Genomic DNA, 12988 nt, shown 5'->3' on the forward strand with positions numbered 1-12988 from the left:
AGGAAGAATGGATGAGAAAAGAGAAGGGAGGGGGGGGAGGAAGGAAGGGGAAAGGGAGGGAGGGAAGAAAAGGGAAGGGAGGGAGGAAAGGAAAAGGAGAGAGGAAGGAAGGATGAGAAAAGGGAAGGGAGAAGGAACGAAGGGAAAAGGAGGAAGGGAGGAAAGGAAAAGGGAAGGGAGAGAGGAAGAATGGATGAGAAAAGAGAAGGGAGGGGGGAGGAAGGAAGGGGAAAGGGAGGGAGGGAAGAAAAGAGGGAAGGGAGGGAGGAAAGGAAAAGGAGAGAGGAAGGAAGGATGAGAAAAGGGAAGGGAGAAGGAACGAAGGGAAAAGGAGGAAGGGAGGAAAGGAAAAGGGAAGGGAGAGAGGAAGAATGGATGAGAAAAGAGAAGGGAGGGGGAGGAAGGAAGGGGAAAGGGAGGGAGGGAAGAAAAGAGGGAAGGGAGGGAGGAAAGGAAAAGGAGAGAGGAAGGAAGGATGAGAAAAGGGAAGGGAGAAGGAACGAAGGGAAAGGGGAGGGAGGATGGATGAGAAAAGGGGAGGGAGGGAAGAAGGAAGGAAGGAAGGGGAAAGAGAGGAAAGAGGCAAGGGAGGAAAGGAAAAGGGAAGGACGAATGGATGAGAAAAGGGAAGGGGGGAGAGGAAGGAAGGAGAAAAGGGAAGGAACAAGAGGGAGGGAGGGAGCCACCGTTCCCATCATCTCTGGCCCTTCCTGAGGCTGGGCTGCTTCTCCTTTGGGGCAGATGCTGAGCCTGACCGCTTGACCAAGCCAGACCTCCCTCCAGCCGGCGATGCTGCGCTCCTCCCACCGCCCGGCGGAGCCCCCAGCAGTGGCCCCCAAGGACCTTTCGCTGCCCGAGGCCTACCACCTGATGGCTGGCCTGATGCAGTTCTCCGCGATGGTCCTTCTCTCTGTGGCCATCTACATGCGGAATTGGGTTTGGCTGAAGCCCGATGACACCCTCCCTGGGCCCCAGCCGCTCGCCTTCTACACCTTCGGCCTACCCTACAGGTTGGCCACCTCGAGGAACACCTCCGGTGAGAGCACATCCTTGCACACCTATTTGCACCACAGATGGCTGGAGGGGGACCTCTGGAGTGGTGCGATGGCCTAGAGGAGGAGCTCTCGCCTCACAATCCGGAGGCCGTGAGTTCGATCCTAGGTAGAGGCAGAAATTTCTCTCTCTTGGGCACACTGAGAATGCTGAACAAAACTCCGCCCTGGCAACAGGAAGGGCATCTGGCCAATAAAATACTCTGCTAGCTCCATTCAGTAGCCCAGACTCCACCCCACAAGGGATTGTTAAAGGTGATGATGATGATGGCTAGAGGGGGACCTTGGATGATAGCCAAGCCAGCTTCTACAGGTAGTCCTCGACTTACGGCCACAGCTGAGCCCAATGTTTCTGTCCTTAAGTGAGACTTGTTAAGTGAGCTTCGCCCCATTTTACAACTTTTCTGGCCACCGTGGTTAAGCGACATAGTGTAACTATTGTAAGTCGAGGATTACTAGTAATATAGTTAGTATGTAAAGTACAGACCTATTGACTTACAACAGTTCAAAGTTACAACGGCACTGGAAAAAGTGACATACGACCGTTTTTCACACTTATGACCATTGCAGCATGCCCCATAGTCACATGATCAAAATCAATGGGAAGCCAGGTTCGCTTAACAACCAGGTTGCTAACTAATCAATTGCAGTGATTCACTTAACAACTCTGGCAAGGAAGGTTGTGAAATTGGGGGAAAGCTCACTTAACAAATGCCTCACTTAAGGACAGAAATTTTGGGGCCCCTTGTGGTCGTAAATCGAGGACTACCTGCATAGCAGATTTGTATACTCTATGACTCAATGACCTTCTGCAGTTCACAGCTATCCAAGAAATTGCAATATGGCCGTCCTCAACTTACAACAGTTCATTTAGTAACCATTCAAAGTTACACATTCGGATGCTTGGCAACTGGCTCCTATTTATGACGGCTGCAGTGTCCTGGGGACACCCGATCCCCTTTTGTGACCTCCTGACAAGCAAAGTCAGTGGGGAAGCCGGGTTCGCTTAACAACCGTGTGACTCACTTTAACAACTGCAGTGATTCGCTTAACAACTGGCAAGAAAAGTCGTAAAATGGGGCAAACTCACGGAACACATTTCTCGCTTAGCAACATTAATCTGGGGCTCCATTGTGGTCGTAACTCGAGGACTCCCTGTAAAGCCATTGAGACGCTCCTCCTGCCTTTTGCCAAGGTGCACTTAATGACCTCCGTCTTGGGTTTTACTCTCTCTTTTTTGCAGAATATTTTTTCCAGAAGGACCGAAATCCCCTCAGGCTAATCGTGATCATGATTTGCTTCCTGAACCTGTTCTTTGGCGTCACGGCCTTCTTCCTGGACTGCCTGGCCCTCCAGGTGCTGGAGAGGTATCGGACGGCGCTGGTCTCTTCCTTCCACATCTTCTCAGGTAAGGATGACGTGGCTGCTGCCTCCTGTTTGCAGGCAGGGATTGCAGGCTGCCTCGGTTATCTGGGGATGAGGAGGAATCTGAGTTGGCTCAGATCTGGGCAGGGATGACATTGTGACCTCCTCCTCCTCCTCCTCCTCCTCCTCCTCCTCCTCCTCCTCCTCCTCCTCCTCCTCCTTTTTCTCTCCTCTCTCTTCTAGTTCTTCTCTCTTCTAGTTCTTCTAGTTATCTCTCTTCTAGTTCTAGTTTTTCTAGTTCTAGTTCTTCTCTCTTCTTCTGGTTCTAGTTCTTCTAGTTCTAATTCTTCTCTCTTCTAGTTCTTCTCTCTTCTAGTTCTAGTTCTAGTTCTTCTCTCCTAGTTCTTCTAATTCTAGTTCTTCTCTCTTCTAATTCTTCTAGTTCTTCTCTTGTCTAGTTCTAGTTCTTCTAGCTCTAGTTCTTCTCTCTTCTAGTTCTTCTCTCTTCTAGTTCTCCTAGTTCTTCTCTCTTCTTCTAGTTCTAGTTCTTTTAGTTCTTCTCTTTTAGTTGTTCTCTCTTCTAGTTCTTCTCTCTTCTAGTTCTAGCTCTAGTTCTTCTCTCCTAGTTCTTCTAGTTCTAGTTCTTCTCTCTTCTAGTTCTTCTAGTTCCAGTTCTTCTAGTTCATCTCTCTTCTAGTTCTAGTTTTTCTAGTTCTAGTTCTTCTCTCTTCTTCTAGTTCTAGTTCTTCTAGTTCTTCTAGCTCTAGTTCTTCTCCCTTCTAGTTCTTCTAGTTCTTCTCTCTTCCAGTTCTTCTCTCTTCTAGTTCTTCTATCTTCTAGTACTTCTAGTTCTAGTTCTTCTAGTTCTTCTCTCTTCTAATTCTAGTTCTTCTGCCTTCTAGTTCATCTCTCTTCTAGTTCTAGTTTTTCTAGTTCTAGTTCTTCTCTCTTCTTCTAGTTCTAGTTCTTCTAGTTCTTCTAGCTCTAGTTCTTCTCCCTTCTAGTTCTTCTAGTTCTTCTCTCTTCCAGTTCTTCTCTCTTCTAGTTCTTCTATCTTCTAGTACTTCTAGTTCTAGTTCTTCTAGTTCTTCTCTCTTCTAATTCTAGTTCTTCTGCCTTCTAGTTCTTCTCTCTTCTAGTTGTTCTAGCTCTAGTTCTTCTGCCTTCTTCTCTCTTCTAGTTCTCCTAGCTCTAGTTCTTCTCTCTTCTAGTTCTTCTCTCTTCTAGTTCTTCTTCTCTCTTCGAGCCGTTGTCCATCTCTGAACATCCATCAGCCTCTGCAAAACCAGGATTTGGGGCATGTTGGCTTCTGTCTCTTCTGCCCGTTCAGTGGAGTCCCCAGTGATCGGATTCTAAAATGTTAGTAACCGGTTCTCTGCCCGCTTGCTGGGTGGGCGTGACCACGGTGGGCTTGGCCTACTCACCCTCCTGCACCATGGTGGGGCGGGGGAGGCTTTTCACCGTCCTCAGGGTTTGGAGGTTTTCTCCAAGCCTCCGGGAGGGCAAAAATCGCCTCCCTGGGCTCCAGAAGGCCCTCCGGAAGCTGGAAGCAGGCCCGTTTTCAGACTTCCGGAATTCCAGACCAATTTTTGCCATCTCGGATTCTCTACGCGGCCCCTGAATTTACTTGGCATCCAAAATGGGCCGTGTGGAGACTCCTGGGAGGTGCGGGATGGGGTGGGCAGGGCCAGCCAGTCCTTCCAACTACCGCTTCGCCCGAACCGATGCGAACCAGCTGAATCCCACCACTGGGGGTCCCACCTCCAAAGGGGCCTTTCGCAGCTCTTTCCCCTCTTCCCCCCCTTCTTCTGTTTGCAGGGATCTCCACCCTGGTGCTGGTAGCGATCTGCGTTTGGTGCTTTGAGAAGGTGAGCCGATGGTTCATGGAACCCGAACGGAAGGAGTACGCCATGTTCGTTCAGTTTGGGGAGAGTTTCTACATCGGCTTGTTGGCCTTCGGCTGTGTCATTTGGGCGGGGACCTTCACCCTGTGCGCCCTCAGGCTGAGCTCGAAGCTGAAGACATCCAGCAAAGCCCCTGACACAAAGCAATAGAGGACACCGTCCCCCCCAACGGGCCACTTCCGCTCGTGGCTTCTGTCCTTGGGAGCCACAAGGAAAACATCCGACCCAAATCTGGCCTCCCATTTTGTGATTTTTCCTTCCCTCCCTCCCCACTTCCTTTACATCCCTTTCTCTCTCCCTCTCCATTTTCACCCTTCCTCTCTATTTCTTTCTGTCCTCCCTCACTTCCTCCCCCTTTCCTTCCTTCCTCCCTCCCTCCCTCCCTCCCCCTCCGTCACTTCCTATTTCCCTCTCCATTTCCTTACATCCTCCCTCCACTCTATTTCCTCCCCCACTCAATTTCCTCCCTCCCACTCCATTTCCTCCCTCCCACACTATTTCCTTCCTTCATTCCTCCTCTCCATTTCCTCCCTCTCTCTCCATTTCCTCCCTCTCTCTCCATTTCCTCCCTCCCGCTTCATTTCCTTCCTTCCTCCCTCCTGCTCCATTTCCTTCCTTCATTCCTCCTCTCCATTTCCTCCCTCCTTCTCCATTTCCTCCCTCCCGCTTCATTTCCCTCCTCACTTCCTTCCTCTCTCCCTCCTCTCTTTCCCTCCTCCATGCCTCCCGCCCTCCCACCCTCTTCCGCCTTTCCTCCCCATCCTCCCTCTCCTTTTCCTTCCTTCCTTCCTCGCTTCTTTCTTTCCTTCCTCACTCCCTCTTTCCATTTCCTTCCTCCCTCCCTCCCTTCCCTTTTTGTGATATGGTAAAGCCCCCTCTTTTTACAGCAGAATCCCATCTTCCACCCAGAAAGGTGATACTAGGGAGCCAAGTTGGTATTGGCCAACCAGCCTACGGAAGAGATCTCCGTCAGTGACACCATGCGACAACCTGCCTAGGCGGGATCTCCATCATGGCAGGAAAAAAAGAGACCAGGCCAAGGAGGAGAGGAAAACATTGCTTGGGGGGCTGGGGGGCGAGGGCACCGCTTTCGAATCCAGCATTGGTAGAGTTATTATCTTGGGATCAACTCAAAGGGAGCCAGGCAGACCTTCCTTCTGCTTGCCCCAAAAAACTAAAAATAAAGCCCTTCAAAATAAAGTTTTTTTTTTACTATTTACCCTACTCCTAGACCTGTTTTATTTTCAAAATTCCATTTTTTAAAATATTGGATGAATCGGTTTGTTTGCTGCCCAAACAGTGGTGGGATTCATTTTTTTTTTACTACCAGTTCTTTGTGGGCGTGGCGTGCCTTTATGGGCATGGCAGGGGAAGGATACTGCAAAATCCCCATTCCCTCCCCATCCCACTAACCCAGTGGTGGGTTCCTACCGGTTTGGACCGGTTTGACTGAACCGGTATTGGTTTGGTGGCCTGGGTCACTGGAACTGACAGCGACTCAGGCTTGCCACGCCCCCGAACTGGTTCTCTAGGAGCCACCATCTTGTTTTTCAGTTCTGCGCATGCGCAGAATAATTTTAATTGCATTGTGAATGCGCGCGCAGCGAACCGGCAGTAATGCCTGCCGGAACCCACCCCTGCACTAACTTGCTTTCCAGCTCCGTTCTCCTGTTCAGGGCAACAAAAGAAGCTCAGCTGGGAGGCAGCAGGGGCGGGCCAGCCTATTTGCCGGTTCTCTGAACGACTCAAAATTTCCGCTACCGGTTCTCCAGAACCGGTCAGAACTGGCTGAATACCACCTTTGTGCCCAATGCCACTCCAAGCAAATAACCAGGTGGACAACGGTTGTGTTGGTGATGCCAAGAAGGATAATTAAAAATACGTTTTCCTGATTTAAAACTTCAGGACGGTCCCTTCCACCAAGGAATCTGTTTTTAAGAGCTTGGGGGCAGAAAGGAGCTAACCATGGGTCATTTTGTGGGGGCCACGTTGATTCTAAGCTTGCCCTGTGCCTGACCAGGACTCCCAACAAATCTGAATCACCATAAGGGGGCAGTAAAGAGGTGTTTCACTGCCCTCTAATGGCTGTTTGGAGATTTGCATGCTTTTAAAATCATGACGGCACTAGGTAGCTGGATTAAAGGGTTAAAAGGGAATTTCCCTGATTAGGGACATGGAAATGATGGATAAATAAGGAAAAACTTGTTAGGCATCCCTGAAGCAGAACTTTCATCCTACCCTCTCTTCTCCTTCCTTCCTCCCTTCTTTCCTCCCTTCTTTCCTTCCTTCTTTCCCTCCCTCCTTCTTTCCTTCCTTCCCTCCCTCCTCCCTTCTTCCTTCCTTCCTTCATTCCCTCCATCCATTCTTCCTTCCTTCCTTCCCTCCCTCCCTCCTCCATTCTTCCTTCCTTCCTTTCCTCCCTCTCCCTTCCCTTCTTCCTTCCTTCCTTCCTTCCTTCCTTCCTTCCTTCCTTCCTTCCTTCCCTCCCGCCTCCCTTCTTCCTTCCTTCCTTTCTTCACAGTGCTTTTTCAGCCCTCTCTAAGCAGTTTACAGAGTCAGCCTCTTGCCCCCAACAATCTGCCTCCTCATTTTACCCACCTCGGAAGGATGGAAGGCTGAGTCAACCTTGAGCTGGTCAGGATCGAACTGCTGGCAGTCCGCAGAATTAGCCTGCAATGCTGCATTCTAACCACTGAGCCACCAGGAAGAAGAATGAGAAAGGGAATTAAAAAGGAAGGAAGGAAGGAAGGAAGGAAGGAAGGAAGGAAGGAAGGAAGGAAGGAAGGAAGGAAGGAAGGAAAATAGCAATAGCACTTAGACGTTTTTCATTGAGCCAGCCATGCCACCACCGATCCTAGTTAGTTAGGTAGCTAGCTAGTTAAGCCCCTCATTCGACTTACAATGACTCCAGGGGAGGCCTTTGGCACCCTGAGTTAAAAGCCTAGTGAAGGTTAATCAAATTACGCTTCAAATGACTCTGCGTGTAACTCCCCCACCACTGCCCGCAGCGGCTATGCCATTCAGAAGTGGGCACCCACGAGGGGCCCTTTTCAGCTTCGTTTACCCTTTGTGGCCTCCGACGCTGTGCGAAATTAAAGCGTTGCTGTGAGTTTGGAAAACTTCAACATTTCCCCAATCGGGTCTATGTGGAGATGGAGGAAACGGTGCTCATTACAGCCAAATCTCCAAAGAGGCAAGGCACAAGTTTTAATTCTAGGTTGCCCCCAAATCCTCAAAATAAGGCATGAACCTTGGTATTCTCATCCCGCCTTAGCCATGAAAGCCGGCTAGGTGACTTTGGGCCAGTCACTAGGAGAGAGAAAGTTCTAGTCCTGCCATAAGCATGAAATCCAGCTGGGTGACTTTGGGCCAATCACCAGGAGACGGTGAGTTCTAGTCCCACCTTAGGCATGAAATTCAGCTGGGTGATTTTGGGTCAATCACCAGGAGACTGTGAGTTCTAGTCCCACCTTAGGCATGAAATCCAGCTGGGTGGACTTTGGGCCAATCACCAGGAGACGGTGAGTTCTAGTCCCACCTTAGGCAGGAAAGCCAACTGGGTGACTTTGGGCCAATCACCAGGAGACAGTGAGTTCTAGTCCCGCCTTAGGCATGAAATCCAGCTGGGTGACTTTGAGCCAATCACCAGGAGACGGTGAGTTCTAGTCCCACCTTAAGCATGAAATCCAGCTGGGTGACTTTGGGCCAATCACCAGGAGACAGTGAGTTCTAGTCCCACCTTAGGCATGAAATCCAGCTGGGTGATTTTGGGTCAATCACCAGGAGACTGTGAGTTCTAGTCCCGCCTTAGGCATGAAATCCAGCTGGGTGACTTTGGGTCAATCACCAGGAGACAGTGAGTTCTAGTCCCACCTTAGGCATGAAATCCAGCTGGGTGATTTTGGGTCAATCACCAGGAGACTGTGAGTTCTAGTCCCGCCTTAGGCATGAAATCCAGCTGGGTGACTTTGGGTCAATCACCAGGAGACAGTGAGTTCTAGTCCCACCTTAGGCATGAAATCCAGCTGGGTGATTTTGGGTCAATCACCAGGAGACTGTGAGTTCTAGTCCCGCCTTAGGCATGAAATCCAGCTGGGTGACTTTGGGTCAATCACCAGGAGACGGTGAGTTCTAGTCCCACCTTAGGCATGAAATCCAGCTGGGTGATTTTGGGTCAATCACCAGGAGACGGTGAGTTCTAGTCCCGCCTTAGGCATGAAATCCAGCTGGGTGACTTTGGGTCAATCACCAGGAGACGGTGAGTTCTAGTCCCACCTTACGCATGAAATCCAGCTGGGTGACTTTGGGCCAATCACCAGGAGACAGTGAGTTCTAGTCCCACCTTAGGCATGAAATCCAGCTGGGTGACTTTGGGCCAATCACCAGGAGACAGTGAGTTCTAGTCCAACCTTAGGCATGAAAGCCAGCTGGGTGACTTTGGGCCAATCACCAGGAGATGGTGAGTTCTAGTCCCACCTTAGAGGTGAAAGAAGAATGGGTGACTTTGGGCCAATCACCAGGAGATGGCGAATTCTAGTCCTGCCTTTGCTATGAAAGCCAGTTGGGTGACTTTGGGCCAGTCAAAATTGAGTGCGTGACAACCATGTTTCCTGGATTTTTGGAGCATAATTCTCCTGACCGGCACCAAATGCTTCTGGGAAATAGATGAGAATTGAAAAGTGAGGAAAACCTTCTGAGAGAGAGAAAAAAAACCCACATCCGCTTGGTCCTTTAAATTGTTACTAAAAAGGGATTTTGCTTCTCTGTTTTTTCTTTCTTTCCTCTTTCCAATTGTTTTGCCTCCATCTCGGTTGTTTTGCTAGTCCTGATCCTGGGAACAGGCAGACAATCAAGTCTGCAGCCGGCTTTTCTCCCCTATCCTGGAAGCCGTGTCATGCCGAATATCCCTCAAACGCACAGCTCTGGATGGATCAACAATCCAGGGATTAGATCAGTTGCTGAGGCTTCATTAAGACCGCCTGGTTCAATGGGCTTTAACAAAGCCGTTTTGTAGCTGCTACAGACTAATGGTTTTGAGATCTGCAAGAATTGCCACTGACTTTGTCTCTAGAAATTCCCCCTGGCGTGAATGTCTGGGCCCTCCCGGTGCTCCCTGTGCATACAGCGGTTGGATGGATGGACGCTAGCTGATTTTTTCAGCCGCCCGGGATATTTCACTTCTATTCCAGCACGAGCTGGTTACCTGTGTTTCATGACGAAACCATGTGATCGGGCTATGCAGGAGAGATTCTATTCACAATCCGTTGGCTCACTGGTGGTCGGTGATTGGAACAGATAAGGGGATATCTCTCCCGCCACTTTGAGTCCGGAAGCAGTTCCATAGGTGGAAGACGTAGATATTTTGGTGAGGTACTGACATTTAGTACTGTAAGGAGCTCCAGACAGCTCCTGAGTGAAGGAGTGGAACGTCTGCCAGTTTGAACTGAGGTAATGGAATGTGAGGCAAGAGGCAGTCAGAACAGAATTCTTTTCAGATGGGAAGGGGGAGTAGAATGTCTAATTCCTTAGCATTAGAGCATGTTAATATAAGGCAACTGGCAGTTGGAACTGAATTCTTTTCAGATGGGGAGGGGGAGTAGAACTCCTTAGCATCAGAGCGTGTTAATTACTGTATAGGAAATACTAATGATATGAGGGTCACTTCGACAAATCTTTTCTTAGTGAGCACCTAGAAGCCCAGAGGAACATATGTGCCAAATTTCAAGTTTGTAGGCTTTATGGTTCTGGAGATTTTATATATGTTTTTGTAGATTTTCACGGGTGTAGGTGTCAGGGCAGCCTCCAACAGTAACCAAGAAAGAAACCACTCAACTCCATTTTTCAGAATTAAGAGTACTTTTATTGATTATGAGTAGATAGCAGCTAGGCAAACCAAGTTCTGAGGCAAAAGAGCGCGTAATCATAGATATCAATATGTGACCCAACCCCCTCCCCCTGGTAACCCCATCCCCCAGTCCAATCCGCACACCCCATAGGTGTCATGTGTGTTGCATCTTCAAAAAACATCATCAGGTTGGTATACCGGATGGTTGGCCTTGGCGGCAATTCCACTATTTGCAACATGCGCAGTAGATGGTGAGAAAATGACTCCCTTCTTCATTCACTCCTGTGCTCAAGCTTCCCCTCCCAAATACCATATTATCTCCCCCCCTCCCCGTTTCAATGGCAGCCGAAAGCAAGCAGCAAAGCAGGGTCAGCCAGTCCTTGCAACTACCGGTTCGGCGAACCAGATTCAAATTAACCTACGGTTCGCCCGAACCGGTCTGAAACGGCTGAATCCTACCCTTGCAGCTGGATGACTCTATTCAGTGCAGTTTAGAACTATATTCCTCAATCTTGGCCGGTTTAAGTTGTGTGAACTTCAATTCCCAGAATTCCCCAACCAGTATGTATTTAATTACTTTATACCACAGTACGTAAGTTACTAAAGGCCTACTCTTCTTGCTGTGTGAGCTAGCAGTGCATTCTAAGACGTTAATTTTTGCCATCTTCAGGGAACTTGTTCACACTTTTTCTTATACAGCCGAATAAGGTGTGAACCTAATTTAATGCTGTCTTCAAACATTGTAAAAAAATTGTGTCTGTTGTTCAACATCTGCCCCATATTGCACAAAGCACATTTCATTGTATGTGTCTGTATGTAAAAATAGGAGAGAAGAAGAACCAAATCATTTCCTACTCAATACAATACAAATACAATAGTAGAGTTGGAAGGGACCTTGGAGGTCTTCTAGTCCAACCCCTAGGCAGAAAACCCTATACCGTTTCAGACAGATGGCTATCCAACATCTTCTTAAAGAGTTCCAGTGTTGGGGCATTCACAACTTCTGGAGGCAAGCTGTTCCACTGATTAATTGTTCTAACTGTCAGGAAGTTTCTCCTCAGTTCTAAGTTGCTTCTCTCCTTGATTAGTTTCCACCCATTGCTTCTTGTTCTGTCCTCAGGTGCCTTGGAGAATAGCTTGACTCCCTCTTCTTTGTGGCAACCCCTGAGATATTGGAAGACTGCTATCATGTCTCCCCTAGTCCTTCTTTCTATTAAACTAGACATACCCAGTTCCTGCAACCGTTCTTCGTATGTTTTAATCTCCAGTCCCCTAATCCTCTTTGTTGCTCTTCTCTACACTCTTTCTAGAGTCTCCACATCTTTTTTACATCGTGGCGACCAGAACTGAATGCAGTATTCCAAGTGTGGCCTTACCAAGGCCTTATAAAGTGGTATTAACACTTCACGTGATCTTGATTCTATCCCTCTGTTGATGCAGCCTAGAACTGTGTTGGCTTTTTTGGCAGCTGCTGCACACGGCTGGCTCCTATTTAAATGGTTGTCCACTAGGACTCCAAGATCCCTCTCACAGTTACTACTACTGAGCACGGTACCACCTATACTGTACCTGTGCATTCCGTTTTTGTTGCCTAAATGTAGAACCTTACTCTTTTCACCATTGAATTTCATTTTATTAGATAGTGCCCAATGTTCAAGTTTGTCAAGATCCTTCTGTATCTTAAGTCTATCTTCTGGAGCGTTGGCTATTCCTGCCAGCTTGGTGTCATCTGCAAATTTGATGAGTTCCCCATTTATTCCCTCATCCAAATCATTGATGAAGATGTTGAAGAGTACTGGGCCTAAAACAGAGCCTTGGGGTACTCCACTGCATACTTCCCTCCATGTAGATGCAGTTCCATTGAGGACTACACGTTGAGTGCGGTTGGTCAGCCAGTTACGAATCCATCTGGTGGTGATGCTGTCTAACCCACATTCTTCTACTTTATCTAGTAGTAGGTTATGGTCTACCTTATCAAAAGCCTTACTGAAGTCCAAGTAAACTATATCAACGGCATTCCTCTGGTCCACTAATTTTGTCACATTATCAAAGAATGCAATAAGATTAGTCTGGCATGATCTGTTTTTGACAAATCCATGTTGGCTTTTGGCTATTACTTTGTTTGCTTCTAGGTGTTCGCAAATTCGTTGCTTGATTATCTTTTCCAGAATCTTTCCTGGTATTGAGGTCAGGCTGATAGGTCTGTAGTTTCCTGGATCTGTTTTTTTCCCTTTTTTGAAGATGGGAACCACATCAGCTCTTTTCCAGTCCTCTGGTAGTTCCCCGGTGTTCCAGGATCTCTGAAAGATATAATTCAGTGGTTCTGAGATCTCGTCTGCTAGTTCCCTCAGAACCCTGGGGTGTAATCCATCCGGTCCTGGTGATTTGAACTCATCTAGGGTAGACAGGTGCTCACTTACCATTTTCTTCCCTATTTCAATTTGTGTTCCTAATCTGATTTTTGTGGTGCTGCTTTTGATAGGTTGGACTGTTTTATCCCTTTGTGTAAAGACAGATGCAAAACATGAGTTAAATAGTTCTGCTTTCTCCCTGTTGCTTGTCACCTTCTTGCCACTTTCTCCTAGCAATGGACCAATTGTTTCCTTAACCTTTTTCTTGTTTTAAACATGTTGGAAGAAGCTTTTTTTGTTAATTTTTACTTTTGTGACAAGCCTTTCTTCATTGTGAGCCTTAGCTTTCCTCACTTCATCTTTACAGGCTCCGGAAGGCGTTTGATGATGGGAGCAAAGCCTACAGATCTTTCCAGATCAAAAGGTAGTCCTCGACTTACAACGGTTTCTTTAGTCACCTTTCTAAGTTAC

This window comes from Natrix helvetica (genome assembly GCF_964273705.1).
Source record: "Natrix helvetica genome assembly, chromosome: 7".
In the NCBI taxonomy this organism is placed as follows: domain Eukaryota; kingdom Metazoa; phylum Chordata; class Lepidosauria; order Squamata; family Natricidae; genus Natrix; species Natrix helvetica.